The 17,405-nt window shown below is 38.9% G+C and overlaps 1 protein-coding gene across 2 annotated transcripts in view; it reads right to left on the minus strand.

Moving 5' to 3' along the window:
* The window catches only part of ubr3 (ubiquitin protein ligase E3 component n-recognin 3), a 153,953-nt gene that overhangs the window by 79,560 nt on the left and 56,988 nt on the right, over nt 1–17,405 (minus strand). The window lies entirely within an intron of this gene.

Consider the following 17,405-nt stretch of genomic DNA (forward strand, 5'->3'; position numbering starts at 1 on the left):
TCGTGCCCTTGATGTGTTTCCCACAAATCTCCATCAAATGCAAGATGCTATCCTATCAATATGGGCCAACATTTCTAAAGAATGTAAAAGAAAATCAATTCTACATCCAGTTATTCTACTTTGAAATTTGCGTTTCGTCTCAGAGTGCGCTTTTGTTATGGTCTGTATGATCCCATGTGATGCCGCCCACTGCCAATTTACCCAATAGCATACATATTTCTGCCATTCAAGGTACTATAAGAGTGCACTGTAAAAAAAAAAAATATTCAAGATTCCTGATGAGTTGAGAATAAAATTGATTATAAATAATTCTAATAAATAAGTATTGAAAAACAAATCCATAATACAGCTCAATTGGTTTCAGAGGAGAGATAAAGAACATCAATTTAGATAAAGCATTGGGAATACTTTGCATAGGTGGCCCCGTTATATTTGTGTAGAGATTAATTGTTCACTAGACACTTTAAAACATCTGATAAAGTTTGAAGCTCCTGGCAAAAAAGTACCAAAACGTATCATGCGATTCTTTAGATACTGCAATGATAAGGTCTTTCATTATCATGGCATCCCACTGATTCATGGTCCCACCAATACTTTATTGTGATGGTTTGGCGTATTCATTTTACATAAAAAAAAGAGAAAAGCCAAGCATGAAAGTCAGAGAAAAAGGTGGTGAACTGAAATCTAATAACTGAACATGAATTATGAGCTCAGTAGACTGGCAAAACTTAATTAGTTACATAATGTGGATCTGAATTACTTTTTTGCACTCTCCTGGTTAAATTAGCAAACAGCTAATGGAGATTCAGGCGGTCAAGCATTAAAAGCAGTAACAACAGAGCTAATGTTGTGTGAACCACGCTGTATTCGTACAGGAAGCTGAAATGAATATTCTGGTTATGTGAAGTGATGAGAAGGCTCAAGGAATGGTTTGAAATCTGGCTTATGCTACGTTCACACCGGACACGAATAACGCATCAGGCGCGAATGATTTCAATGTTAAGTCAATGCAAAGACGCATTACGCGCGTAAAAAAATCCTGTGGCGCGGAAGACGCGAATACGCCTCGTTCGCGCGAATGGGCTCTATGCACGGCGTTATTTCCGGTGAAGGATTAAGGATGCTCGATAACTTCCGCCGATCATAGAGTCCAATGCAATACCGAAAATTTATATTGAATTTTATACTCGATGGTTATACTAATGAAACGTTAGTCACAAAAACAGATAAAACAGACACCCCTCGTTGTGTTTATGCTTCTTTTTAAAATTATATTAAATAAACATAACTATATATAAAATTACATCTAAAAGTATGTACATTTCGTTTCAAAGACGGGCGGACAGTAAATATTGAAGACTTTGCCATAATCCCATTTTCTCCGGTTTTCCTCCGCTTTAATCTACACAACCGGAAATGGACGAGCATCCTTACGTCAAATGCGGAACTTATGCGTGCATATAGCCCATTGAGCGTCTGGCGCGTTACGCGCGAATGATTTAGTTAGTGCCATTTGTGCATTCACGCGTTTGACGCGAATTCGCGTCTGCCGCCCAAGTTGAAAAATCTGAACTTTGCCGTGAATTCGCACCGCGGGACAACAAGTCATCAAACTGGGCGAGGGACAGGCGGAAGTACCGCTGACAGCGGCCATCATCCAGCGCAGCTCCTGTAGCGAGCAAATGGTGAAACGCGCCAAACGGTTCGCCTCCGAAGGGTCCGGTGGACACAAATACGGTGACGATGATCCCCACGCCGCTGTTCTAGCTCTCCAGAGCAAATACAGAGCGGTGAATCTCTCGATGAATGCTCGATCAACATAAACAAGGATGGCCGTCAACGGGTTTCGGTTTTGACGCGCGTAAATTTCGTTTTAAACTTTGTATTTTACCCGCGTCAGTTTTGCTCTTGGCGCACGAATTAACACAAAGTGGTCAAGCGTCAAACTAGACTCCGAATTTGACGCGCTATTCGTGTCCGGTGTGAATGTAGCATTAGAATGGATTAAACTGTCAAAGTCTTATTAAATTTACCATAATATCAGAATTACTTTTAATAAAGTGATGCATGTATGTTTTTTTTCTACTTAATTTACTGATTAACATCTAAATAAAACAAAAAAAAATAATACTAAAGCTAGAGTTGCACGATTCTGGGTAAACTGAGAATCAAATTTTTTTTTTAGAATACAGATCACGATTCTGAATAGTCAACTAAACAAAATGACATGTAATTTACTAGAGGTTCTAAAAAAAATGGTAATTGAGTACGTACTTATTTTGAATTAATTGCTTCATGACTGCTAAAAAAAAGTCTATATTAGTATGAAAGCGTGTAGTATAAATGTAATCTGGACATACAACATGCTCCATGGTGTCACTATCATGTGACCTACCAGCTGTCACTTCACTGCCATTGACAAATCCTCCTCATGGCCTCATGGGATAGTAACGTGTCCATCGAATGCACACTTCAGAATCGGTCATCCGATAGTCGGTCATCCGCGGACTTTTTGCCACCTCTTTTATGAGTTCTGTGGGTTTCTGACATACTTATCGTGTCACATACTGTTTTTCGACTACTATATAGTAGGAAAGTATGCGATTTCAGATGCAGCCTAAATTTTTTTCATCACTGAATAAGAATTTTTGAACGCATCTCTTAAAAGGACCCTATTATGCCTTTTTTATAAGGTGTACAACTATTCTCTGATGTCCCCAGAGTGTGTTTTAGCTTAAAATACCCCACAGGTCATGTTTTATAGCATGTTAAAATTGCCACTTTTTGAGGATGTGCAAAAACACATTTTTTGTGTCCCTTTAAATGCAAAAGAGCTCTTTCAAGAAGAAGGCGGAGTTTCAAGAGCATGACAAACAGGACAATTTCATGCACTGAAATCCCAGCGGTGACCAGTTCAAACCAGAGTCGGACAATAATGCCCACAGAGCCAGAGAATACATGCTGTATGGAGACAGAACAGTTGAATAGTTTAATTACAGTAATAACTTTGTCGCCTTGCTTTTATCCACTATACAAGCCTGTTGTAGCGGTCCTTTAAACTTTACTGATGAGTTTTATGAAGTTTATTGTACATCACACAAAAGATGAAGCGTCCGTTTACACTCCAGAAAATCTCTGTAAGAGCTGAATACACAGTACAAGAAGTGCGCATTAAAGTCTTATCCATAAACTCACCATCTCTCCCTTTCATTATCATCAACATACACAGCGAATTGCACCAAAACAATCGTTACAACTAACAGTTAACAAATATATACTGACTTTATGCATTTTCAGGGGGTGCTGAATAAACTGGTAGACTTTTTATCCGTAAAACAACTCTGATTAACAGTAATAAATTGAGCGCTCTCCCTTTAATTACTGCTGTGACCACTAACGTTAAGCCTATCACTCCGGACACTGTAAGCTGGATCACGGACAGATTCGTACTGATCCATCTTTGAATGACAACTTTTTAGCAAAACCTGTTTTGTATTGCCCCTCGTTCACAAAGCAGACAAACGAATTTAGGTATATGGGGGCGTATTCCCTTCAAAAATAAAATACCAGGTGATGTCAGGAGTACATTTAGACTCATGTTCACTATTCCATACAACAAAACACCTGAGTTTAGGGGTGCACGATATATCGGCCACCATATCGGTATCGGCCGATATTTGCTCATTTTCATGTTATCGTTATCGGCCCGATAATAAAATTTGGCTGATATATTAAAGCTGATAAATAATGAATTATTTCCTAGAGACACTTAAGATGCGCACTGTTCAACATGATTGATCTTAATTGCTTGAAATATGATTGGAATCAAAAAGGAAAATATAGTTAAATGTGCCGTCATATCGGCTACATGAAATTATAATGAGAACATAACAATTGTGTTAGGGGACGGATTTTAATTGTGAGACTTTTGTTTTTGAAATCAGGCTTTCAAAAATTCTATAAAAATTGGATTTAGATTTAATCGGCCGATATATCGGTTATCGGCTTTCAAATATAAAGAATTATCGGTTATCGGCCAAAATCTTCATATCAGTGCATCCCTACCCGAGTTGCTTACGAGACATTCTTGTGTACAGTTGCTCCGGTGTCGAAACAATGGCGGACTGTGTTGTTTAGCTCACTCGGGGCGGGTCTATGCTAAATCTGCAGTGTCAGTCAATCGTCGTGGGAGGGGCTTGTGCAAAAGTACGTCACTTTTGCCCTGAATCTGTGAACGGCTTGTTCTGAGACAGTGCTTATAATAATTTTTTATTTTTTTTAAAGCACTTGGTGGATTTGTATCATTATAGGGTGGTTGTGTACACATATATTGGTGCTCAAACACCATCTAAAAGCGAATTTTGCATAAAAGGTGCCATTTCAATGAATGATTCAATGATAAGTAAAACCGTTTTTACGGTTAAAAGTCTTTATTTGAAGCTTTGTTACATTCAAATGTGATTTACTCTATGATGATTGCTACCGTAAACCTCAGTGTTGATATCCGAACTATAAACTTTTATCCAAGTATAATCCAAGTGATAATCTGAAGTATTGTATAATTTGTGAAGCTGCTTCATACCTATACTGTACATGCCAACTGCTCTCTCTGGGTCAGTGGCAGCTTTATGTAATTATTATAAAGAGTAATGCTAAATATTTGACATCACTTTTAAAAGTAGCGTGCCCAGTCATAAACACTGCTATTCCATTAATTAACTTTTCTAAATCATTCCCAAACATTAAAGAATAAGCAAATTGAGGCTTTGTAAATGTCAGTGTGTGTTTGGATTGATTTATAGCTTAAGGTGCACTGACAGTGACAGGAAGTCTCTGGGGAAATGAACCATTTGTGTTAGAAAGTTAATGTGACAGTGTTTGCCTGAAGCAGCCTGCCAGGTACTGCTGCCCTCCACAGACCCGTCCTAAATAAACACTATAACTCGAGATACTACAACAACTAGCCATCGCATGTGGACAATTCATGATCTTTGTATACAAGAAAAAGGTCAAAACATCAAATTTCATGATGGTGAAGCTAGTTTTTGTTGATTGTAGACCCTTGTTCATCAGAAAACACACAAGCCTACACCAACTCAAGAGTTAATGCAGACAGCACATCAGTCAAGCTTGTATTATACAGTAAACAAGATTAATGAACCTGACCACCAGTTCAAAAACAAATAAAGTATTTATCACAAAGCAATTATGCAGCTTAATTAACCCAAGACACGTTTCCATAGCACTAAAAGCAATGTGTGAACTTTGAGAGATTTATGACTCAGCATTATTATCCTACGCACTATTAAACAAACCCAAAATACTAAAATAGTTCAGTTTCAATTACTGCATTGCTGATGGTAGCAAAATAACTTGAAATCCTTTCATACGTCAAATGTTTATTATTATTTTATGCATATCAACAGACTAATTCAACATTTTATTCAATATAATATTCAGACAAACACTATGAAGCAGAAAGACGGCACCACTCACTGTTCGCTGAGAGTCATGCTCCTCAGAACCAGCACTCAGTGCTGTCAAAATAAAAGCCCAATTCAGCCCTTTGCCAAGAATTAAAAGGTAAGTAGGGTAGGCAATTAGTTTTATAAGCACTTTTTGTTATATTGGTTAAACCTCTCTTCATATTCTGAAGTCTTCATATTCTGAAGGTATGTCCAGACCTCAGTGCACCCTCGTTGTGCAGGAATCACAGCGCGTTCGGTAAGGCTATGCAGAGTTGTAGACACACAGTCACAGAGAGCCACAAACAAACAGCAGACACCTTTTACAGTTCCTCCTGACCCAAAACAACCAGCTTATACTGCGTTCACTCAATGTCGTAAACATAATTGGGCTAATTAGGCAACCCGTGATGTTCTACCTGGAGCTGTTCACTATACAACGAGAGCTCTGCAAGTTGTTTACGTTCATTGTTATTTGTTTTGAGACAAGAGGTCATTTGTGTGACAATTTGCAGACTATGCTGTACGCTAGGGGTGTAACGGTACACAAAAATCACGGTTCGGTACGTACCTCGGTTTTAAAGTCACGGTTCGGTACGTTTTCGATACAGCAAAAAGAAAGAAATGCCAGAGAAATTTCCTATTTGTTTAAAGAAAAAATATTTTTAAATAAGTGTGAGTTTTCCTAGATCTTGAAACTTTCAGGTTTATAAATGGGGGTCATCTTTGAAGGATGAACAAATAATGTTTTGGTCATCACACACTCAGAAAAAAAAAGGTACAAAAGTTGTCACTGGGGCTGTACCTTTTCAAAAGGTAAACTTTTGTCCATTTCATGAGCTAATAAGTACATTTAGGTGTTAATATGTACATTTTTGGTGTTAATATGTACATTTTAAGTGTTAATATGTACATTTAAGTGTTAATATGTACATTTTAGGTGCTAATATGTCCATTTCAGGAGGTAATATGTCAATTTCATGAGCTAATATGTCCATTTCAGGAGGTAATATGTCAATTTCATGAGCTAATATGTCCATTTTAGGTGGTAATATGTACATTTGAGGTACTATGTACATTTTAAGTGTTAATATGTACATTTAAGGTGCTAATATGTCAATTTCATGAGCTAATTATGTCCTTTTCAGGTGGTAATATGTCCATTTTAGGTGCTAATATGTACCACTAAGGTACCAATATGCAGCCTTTGGGTACAAAAGTGTACCTTTTGAAAAGGTACAGCCCCAGTGACAGCTTTTGTACCTTTTTTTCTGAGAGTGCATTAAAAATAACATTTAAATATATATATTTATTTATATAATATTTGAATTTTGAAGTGCTGGAAAAAGATGTGTGAAGTACTTGAAAGCATTTCACCATTCCAGCCAAACTGGTTCCAGTTAGTGTTACTATATTAAATCCATGGTGAATGTTGCTGGTCTGTGGACGTAAAGTACTAGTTCATTCACGGCACAATGTTTCTCCTGGTTTCCATGACAGCGCTGTTTGATCTAATAGAGATCTACGGTTAATAACGGAGAAATGTGATTGTGAATGCATCTCACTAGATCTCGCAGCGATGTTATTACCTCAGTGGCGAATTCAAATGTTTTCTTTACCGGATCTCTTAGCGCGTTGTGGTAACAGTGTTGTTTGATCGAGATCGGCTCGCGCTGCACAGATGTTGCTGGTCCGAAGTGATAAACGATCCGTGAAGCACATAACGAGTAGCGCAGTTTCGTTGTGCTTTCATTACGCTTGCCAATTTGATGTTGCGCAACGTTGTGTGCGTCAGCACGAATTTTGCCGGCAGGAAAAATTATCCAAGCAACCGTTCGGTTTGTATGCGTACCGAACCGGAAGCCTCGAACCGAAACGGTTCAATACGAATACATGTACCGTTACACCCCTACTGTACGCGTTCATGTCTTTTGAAGGAGGCATGACTTTGGAGACGCTCTGAAGGGAGGGTGGGATCTTATGCTTTCAAAGCTAACTTGCTATTGAGAATGAGGAGTTGACGTCATTTTACAGAGCTCCTCCCCTCTCCGCCATGTTGGTAGGATTCCCACGGCAAAACAGTATTGTTTACGTGTGTTTTTAGCTCGGTAGTAGAGGAGTTTCTCGCAATACCGCACTGTTTTACCATGCCTGGAAGTAATTGCTGCGTTAAAAACTCCTCCAGTAACTTACACGATACATATGGAAAACATAGGAACAATGGAATACAGTTTTTGGGGTTACCGAAATTGACACAGCAGGGAGAGGAGTCTGATCTAACGAGGAGTCGCCGGATTGCTAGCTTTAATGATGCGTTTAGTATACGATTTTCACAGTTTGCTGTGCCTTAACGAACATATGCAAAAGTGTTGTTTGAGTGCCTCGTTGATTACTTTTTTTATTTCATTGAAATAAATGTTTAAAACAACTTGATATGGCCTAACAATATTTATTGAGAACTGAAATATATAGGCTATTTGGACAACATAAGTTTCATGGACAACATACGTAATAATAATAAAATATACTGTTATTAGTGCAAAAGAACAAATATATTGATGGTGCTTCTCCAAATACAGCTGTTTTGCACTTTGTGTGAGTTTGTTCCTGTAAGGTCCCTTTCTTTCATCTTTTAGCATTGCTTTACTTTCTTCCTTTTTTTCTCGTATTCTTAGATCCGTCTCTGTCCTGCCAAAATAATAAATGCGCGAAAATGAAAGAGCTCTGGAATGTTTAGTCGCGTCTATGGGTTCTAAAGGCGTTGCCCCTGGTAACCGATAGCGTCTCCTACCATCATGGCCGACCGGCTCAGCAGTGTTGTAGTCGAGACCACCTCACTCGAGTCCGAGTCGACATCGAGACCAGAGAGAGTCGAGTCCGAGTCAAGACCGAGTCCATAGAGAGTCGAGTCCGAGTCGAGTGCGAGACCAGAGACGGTCGAGTCCGAGTCGAGACCGACACCAGTGAGGGTTGATTACCTAATTTACTTTTATTTACTTAGAGAAATCCTTTTTTTTTTTTTTTTTTTTTTTACTGAATTTGCTAAGAGTTTAAAAAATATGATCAGTTTAGGGTAAAAAGGCCACATAGTAGGTGGTGTTAAAAGTAATTTTATTACAATTTGTCATGCGCAGTTGCGCACTAGAAAATCACCAATCACTGGGCGTGTCAATCAATTTAAAGAAACATTTTATTAACATACATTAATAATCATGAAAAATATTTTTAATTGAACTCGAGTGGACTCGGGAATAATTCCGAGTCCTAAAAAAAAAAAAATGTTCGAGTACGAGTCAATTCCGAGTCCAAATGGACACGAGTCCATGACAAGACCAAGACCATTGAAATATGGTCTCGAGACCGAGTCCGAGTCTCGAGTACTACAACAATGCGGCTCAGACCCCGCCCAAATCGGCACGTGACTCCTCATTCTCAATTGCTAGCCTCTCCGAAATTGCCTACCTTACCTTTAAAAATGGCAAATAACGGTCAATATAGGGGCTTTCGCACCAGGCAGTTCTAGGAACTAGCCCCCAGGTTGGTTCCCTGAGAAATAATGGTTAGGAACATTTTCCTGGTTGCATTCGCACTGCAAGTAGGAACTCTGAAGTGACGTAAGCTGCGCTTGTTGTGACTTATGTGCCTCACGGCAGACCTTTATTTTGACCACTCCCATCCTCTGTGTTCATTAGTTTATGATCTTTCTGACAGTCCTGCCTATGTTATTATAGAACTGTTATACATAGAAAGTAGACCGTATATGAAAAAATATTAGCGTACGGCATGTGGTTGATATCCAGTGTTGCTAGCTGAGCAGTAACACATAATCATGTTTCGCTTGGTCCACTTGAAGTTGTGTTGGATTTTCTCCTTAACGTAAAAATGTAAGAGGCCCATCTATAGTGTTTTCTATGTTCGTAGAGTTAGTTCCTGGAGTTAATATATATAGGCTATAATCTGTGACAGCTTTTTTTTTGTTTGTTTTTTTTTAAAGGCGGGTGCTGGTATTTAGCGTGCAGTCGGCCAATCAGTATACACTAATGTCACGGATAGTTCCTATAGTGCTGGTTTAGACCCTACTCTGAAGTAGGAGCTAAATTACTTCCTAGAGTTCCTAGAACTAAAATCGTTCCTAGTTCCTGCGGAGCGAACTGGGCAAAATCCAGGTACTTCCACCATTAGTTCTAGGAACTATGAAGAGGTTCCTCTGATGCAAAAGCCCCTTAAAACAGCCATGGAAATTATTCAACCACAAATTGTTTCAATAACGAGACATTTTGATTGAATCACACATTTCCTTTATTTTTATTTTTTTTAAGTGTGATTCAAATAGCTGCACAGAAATGGTAATGTTTTACATTGTGGGCATCAACTGTTTTTGGTTGCTTACATGTAGGGTTGGGTATCGAGAATCGAGTATCGATTGGAACCGGGACTAACTTTTCGTTTTTCCCGGAATCGTTCAAAAGTTAAAATTTCGATTCCTAGTTTCGATATTCACAAAAAAAAAAAAAAAAAAAAAAGTTTCGATATTCACAGTAACCGCTGAACAACACCAACGAAGAAGCGTCTACCGGAAGTGTTGGCATAACCACGCGAGTCGAACATGAGTGCCTTACGTCGGCGATCCAAAGTGTGGCTTCACTTTTCTAAAAATAACGAAATCTCGGCAAAATGCAAAATTTGTGACAAAAGGAGTATTTTTACAGAAGGAGTATTTCCTTCAGAAAGGCCGTTGGTTAGCAAGGTTAGCTAAACTTTTTTGACCCTGCCTCTTAAAAGAATCGGAATCGAGAATCGTTAGGAACCGGAATCGAAACAAGGAATCGGAATCAGAATCGTTCAAATTCAAACGATACCCAACCCTACATGTCAGTCAGATGGTCTGTTCCTGTCTAAAACTCATGTCCCTCTGTAAACACCTTCCCCATTTTCACTGTCCCATCACTTTCTCTTCTCCAGTACTACTCTGAGATCAATTACCATATGCACAGATGCTCGCAATGCTGGCCCAATTTATCTCATTATAATTCCAGTGCAAATATCAATGCTCAAAGTGACCTTTGATTCAAATCTGGAAAACAAATGGAGGCTGTACAGCAGAGCTCAAGAGAATGTTTTATTCTGACAATCCCAGACACACGCACATCTATAATACAGACACCGCTCAAAGTCAGTTGGGACGTCAGCCATGGGCGTCTGAAGCTAATATTTCAACCAAATCTCAACGCCATTTTAGCATTTGCTCGAGACAAATGGTGAACAACAAAGACAAATACTGTTTCTCTAAAGAGATCAGATATGATCTTTATTCAAATAACACTGTTTGTGATGCACTGATATTTCGGCAACTAAAAATGTTGGTTTTGACATAAACAGTTTGAAGGGCTGAATCCTTAAAGTGACATTAAATTAGCACTTCTCTGATGGCACGTTTCGACTGTTTTTGTCTCTTCTACACACCACGTAGAGAAGCTACAACAGCAGGGTTTGATGATAAAGACTGCCCGGTGGCCCAGGCCAGCGTGAAACATGCTTGGGACATCTGACAGAAATGTCACTACCAAAACCTAAAAAACGCATATGAATGGGCTAATTTAAACATTTGAGCAATTTTAAACCATTCAAGCCCAAGACGACGAGAAATAATTATCTGCCAAAATGCCGTCTTGACGAGTATCCTGGTAAACAAAGTCAGTATAGTCTTAAGTGAATGTAAACAGTTGAGAAAGAAAATGCATGTGTAACATTATATAGCATTCGCACTTAAAGTGACAGCAGCCTAATATACCTGTCGCCATCGGTCTTATTCATTCGCATTTAGTGAAAAATCCTTAGCAGTCCCTCCAGAAAAACGTGATTATGCGATCGCTGAATTCAATGCAAAATAAGCATATTTATGCGGGGGCCGCATTTTTTTCAAATACGCCGCACTTTCGCCGCATAAATTGCCGATTTCCGTGCAAATTATGCGGGGTTTGCATAATTTCATAATCCTCGCATTTTCCGTTGCAAAAAAGGTCACATGTATCTTAGCAGAAAGTTGAAAAATGTTGCGTTTGGTTCACAAAAGAGCAGCCATTTCCCCCTGTTTCAATGGGAACGTTATGAAGTGACGCACAGAGGCGATTGACATCTCACAAATCGAACTCGTATAACTGTCTGTCACACGTTCTACCGTCACATCGTTACTTAATAAACAACATAAGATAAAAGAAGTAGCATCAAACAGAAATTACCCGCACACATGGGGTGTTCGAGGCGCACATATAACACTGCAGAGAGTTCAACAAGGAGCACGCAGCTCTTAAAGGGGCCACACCTTTTTTACACTCGTTACAGTCTGAAATAAAACAAGATGAGATATTAAATATTCCCAGCACTTTCTATGATGTAGTATGCTTGCTTATCAAAGGAAGTAATAAGAAATGACTCTTACATTAGCCTAGTGAGAACAGGATGTTGGGGGAATCACTTTTTTTCTCTTTTTCATCAAACCACAATTTTTGCAAATTCCTGCAATTTCATCGCATAAATATCCCACATATTCCAACGCATTTTTAAAGAAAACGGGCCGCGTAATCAAGGATTTTTGCCCGCAACAATCAGGACTGAATACTATTATGGTAAATGTTATTTATAAATCGCAAAATTTCACAAATTTTTGGATCATTTGTCATTTTGATCGCAAAAATCACACAAAAAAAATTGTGAAATCCTGGAGGGACTGTCCTTAGCCTTGAGCCCTGAACAGGTAAACATAATAAAATGCAGATTTTTAATTTATAATCAATACATTTTGATGAACAAATATCGATTCTTAAATCGATTCTTTTGTGCAGAGCCGTTTTATAGCGGAATCTCGAGAAAGAGATTCTTTCTAAACCATCCCATGTACAGTAAAAAGGTGGTCATGTGTAGGATATGAGGTTGACTGTGCTAATATATTACAGTTTATATTTATACTTCATCACTCATGTTTTAAACACTGTGTCACTGCGTTCTCCGTCTTGATCTCAGGGACCAGCACACAGCAGAACTGCCCTGAAGCCCAACAATACGGCCCCTGAGAATCACCCCCCCCCCCCACACACACGCTTCTACTAAAAGGGCCTGAGGGAGAACAGAGGCAATTTGAGTCACCTTCCTTCAAAGAGTAAAATTACAGCCAACAGCTTCAGCATTCAAGGATTTCTGCAAGATTCCTATGTCCTCTAAACTCCACGTGTCTGTTTGTATTTGCTAGCAATACAAACAGGTGATCATAATGTCTTGGCTCATTGACATAAAAATGGGGGTTTAATCGTTATTAAAATGACGTGTAGTATGTAAAATCTCAAGAGTAGTTTAGGATCTGTGGGAGTTTGAATTTCCAATTAAGGGTCGAAAAGCTATAAACCAAATAATGTGTGCATGGTCTTACAAATGGCAATGATTCAGAACCATGGCATATACACAAGTAATGTGGTCATTACAATAACTGGGTAATAATTATGAACCTACCGCTAAACTTAAACTTAAAGGGATAGTTAACTTTGAAATTAACTTTTGGTATGTTTTATCTTACCTCAAGGGCATCCAAGATGTACGTGTCTTTGTTTCCGCAGTTTTTTCAATTTTGACATTTTTCAGTCAAACCGATGTTGTCTATCAGTCATACACTGGAGGCAAAGGGGGTCCACCAAAAAGCATGCACAGAGAAGTCCAAATTAAACATGATTTAATGACTCGTAAATGTAAGTACACATTGATGGCCTAAGACATGAAACGAGCGGTTTGTGTGAGAAAACGAACGGTATTTATATCGTTTTTACCTCGTGTAATCACAGTAACGTCCAAGTGATCTGAATCAGTTGATCAATGTCCAACTGAACCGAACTAAATCAGTTCAATGTTACGTCGGAAGTGATCGCTTGCGTGTGACGTCACTCAATATTTACACGGAGATTTTCGGAAGTTTTACCTTTTACTAAACATATTTAGCTATACCGAAATCGTCTTCCATTGCGGTTTCCCGTATATCTAAATATGTTTAGTGAAAGGTAAAACTACCGAAATCTCTGTACAACAAAGAGTGTTGTAGGCGCGCAAGCGATCACTTCCGGCGCTTGCGCAGACCGAAGCGCCCGTGCCGTCAGATCATTTTGTCATGGCTATGATTACAAGAGGTAAAACGATATAAATACTGTTCGTTTTCTCACACAAACCGCTCGTTTCGTGTCTTAAGCCATCAATGTGTGCTTACATTTACGAGTCATTAAATCATGTTTAATTTGGACTTCTCTGTGCATGCTTTTGGTGGACCCCCTTAGGCTCCAGTGTATGACTGATAGACAACAAAGGTTTGACCTAAAAATGTCAAAATTGAAAATACTGTGGAAAAAAAGACACCCTTGAGGTAAGCTAAAACATATCAAAAATTAATTTCAAAGTGAAATATCCCTTTAAGGCAATGATGAAAGTTTAATGACGTATTGTCTGGAAAGGTTATAAGTCACCCATGTCATAGCAACTTCAAATAATAGCTGAGTAACAAATAGACACCAGTCTCTTTTAGGAGCCTGGTGTGGCGACAAGTTAAAAGATAAATACAGACCGATTTCAAATAGATGTCTGGTCTGTTTTTTTTAGTTTCGGGGTTGTATTTAATCTTCTAAAACCCGTCAGATCGTCTGTTCAATTATTGCACGCAAGAGAGCCCTGCACATCTGGGCGGGATCTGTTAGCAGAAGCCAGAGAGGGAGAAGTGGAGGAGGAATTCGCCAATCAACTTGTAGTTGAGGATTGCGTTATGATGATAGTGATGAATAGGGTCAGTATCACATTATTGCAGTTGTTTATAGCCTTCAGTGGCACGTGAGCGGCGCATGTTTTTTGCGGTAAGACGTGGTCATTTCTAAACTTAAAACAAGAATCACTGTGTGTTCACAGCAAGTAAGTTCACAATGTATTTTTGTTGTTCTGCTTCATTTTGGTTCATAGGAAGCCGCCCGTCGCCTGCACAACTCCGAGACGAATCACAGGCGCGCTATGATGCTGGTCAAGGGTAAGACATACATACAAAGCATGCGATCTACGGTGTAGAAAGCGAATAATTTTGGATTCATATCTCTTTTACTGTTATTTAATCTCACATTTGTTTTCACAGACTGTGTTCGCCTTATAACGCGGCGGTCACATCGTTTTTGTTCGGAGCTCTGCACGCAAGCCCGGATTGTATGGTGTTGCCAACGATGCGATTGTGTGTAAGTATCTGTTACTGTGGGGTGTGTATATTGTTTTTGATGTATGTGATGTGGTCACGCTATTTATTTACAATGCACACAAATATTGATTTCCGTCAAAGTCTGTACAGTGGATCATGTTCGGACAGAAAGCCACCACCACATGGCCCAGAGCTGGACAGACATTTCATCCCCGAGCTGTGCATTTGATGTATTTTGTTATTGCTTGTTAATAAAAAATAAAGTTTTAATCAAAATTTGTCTCAGAAATTCTTCATAATCTTCATAAATGTACTGTATGTCCTAGTTATTAACATGAATACAAAATGTAACATCATATGGCTATATCACATAAATATAGTCTCCAGTAAGAGGTGCATTTTTAATACAGGATTATATATATATATATAATTTATAAATAATAATCATTAGTATTGGGGAGGGGTTTACCCAAGCCTGTGAGGTCCAGGACGACCAGTAGCGACAGATCTACCAGCCAATCAGATGTGATTGATGATTTGATGATGTCATTTGTTTAACCCAATGACTGAGGCCCCGTCCACACTACTGCGTTTTCGTTTAAAAACGGAGAATTAAAACGAAAACGATCTCCGTCCACACTAGCGTTTTACCTGCGTATTAGAATTTATCTCCGTCCAGACTAAAACGACTGAAAACGTGGATCACGTGACCATTCACCAACACTGGGCATGCGCGCCGGTGTAAACAGTGGTTGGCGAATCAGGGAAAGATACGTCATGACTGATGACACCCAATCATAGAGCCGAGCGTGAGCCTCTGCGTCATCGTTTGTAAACTCCTCCGTTTTGTCTCGTCCACACTACAACGCCCTCCGGAGATTCAAAACGCAAAACGCAGCTGCAGCGTTTCTAAACTTCTCCGTTTTAGGTCTTCGTTTTTCCCGTTTTAGTGTGGACGGGAGGTGCAAACGTAGCAAAAGGTCTCCGTTTTTAAACGAAAACGCAGTAGTGTGGACGGGGCCTGAGAAGCTTGGTCGGGCTGCTGACGATGCTGCTGCTTTTCATATGGTAATAGAGTTGTTAATCCCATGCGGAGGCGCGAGACGACTATACGTTTCCGAAGATTTTCGGCACAGACGAACGCGCGACGCTGAAAACGTCCAATAACTGCCGGAGATTAGCGGGATTCACGGCAGTTTACAGGGACGAAAACCCCACTTTTCATGCAGTGATGAGTTAGTAAAAAGGTTGAACTGAACCTCGGTCGGTCGAGTTAGCTAAGGCTACATCTCCATGCCAGTGCTCCTGTTATGGAAAACAGAAAAGACTAATCCTATATCAAGTTCTAAACTACACACATTAGAAATAGTTTAGTAGTTTAATTTAGTTTCATGTCGTAGCTATTTTTGAATACAAGAACACATCTCAGATAAACACATAAACCGCACGTCTGGGTTGTTTTGCGCAACCATAATCATGAAGAACAAAAAAAACACTGACACACCGAAAAATAATGTGATAGCATTGAGTTAAAACTAGGGATGCACCGATATGAACATTTTGGCCGATACCGATAACTCTTCATACTTGGAAGCCGATAACCGATATAATGGCCGATAAATCTAAATCCAAATTTTTATTTCATTTTTGCGAGTCTGATTACAAAAACAAAAGTCTCACCATTAAAATCCATATCCCAATCACATCATATATTTTACATGGACTATATGACAGACTTGTGCTGCACTAAACTGTAATTTAATTTTTTGTCCTATCATATTTCAAGCAATTCCAAACCATCATGTTGAACAGTGCATCTGAAGCATCTCAGCTGAAGGAAATAATACATTAAGTATCAGCTTTAATATATCGGCCTAATTCTCTTATCAGGCCGATAACACTTAAAATTAACATATATCGGCCGATACCGATATGGCGGCCGATATATCGTGCATCCAGGGTATATACAGTAATCCTTAAGTTAAATGTACTACTTTTTAATACCTTTTTTTACTACCTTCAGATTTTTTTTTAAAACAATCACGACACTGAATTGCAAGTGTTAACCAGCGACCTTTCTATTACACATATTTTGACATTTATAACATACAAAAATGAATAGATTTAGAGCACGCATTCCATTTTTATGTTTAGTGGATTGCATTTGCGACCGAAGTGCATTAGCTCCCATCCAGTTGACATTAAAGTTTTTTTTACACACCAAACAATAGAGGGAATGCATTGACATCACTTTCCCGGCGGTACAACCCCCCTCAACCTGACTGAGTGGCAAAAGATCTGCTGCGTGACTGGATTTAATAGGGGAAACTATTAAACAAAAATGCGACTAAAACTAACAATTTAATCAATTTAAACTAAATGTTGGACTCAATATAGTTGGACTCCTAACAACTTACTAAAGATCCAGTGATCCATGGATATTGACATGCAGCCAGCAATCGTGTCGCCTGACATTTATGTTTGCCTGATTTCAATAAAACGGAAATAAAAGCAATATATAGATCTACATAGGCTAAAGCAAATTTACCTGTGAACGCTTTATATAAATACAATATAGGTAGGTCTAAATCCGGGTGATCACTTATATCAGGGTTATATAGCCTCTATATATCGTCATATCGTCCAGCCACTGAATATGACGTCAGTATCAAACATAGACAGAGATGAAAGATCTTTGATTGTGCCCAGATAAGCTAAAGCCCATATTTATACGG

This window comes from Pimephales promelas, chromosome 7 (assembly GCF_988280905.1).
Source record: "Pimephales promelas chromosome 7, fPimPro1.hap1.1, whole genome shotgun sequence".
In the NCBI taxonomy this organism is placed as follows: domain Eukaryota; kingdom Metazoa; phylum Chordata; class Actinopteri; order Cypriniformes; family Leuciscidae; genus Pimephales; species Pimephales promelas.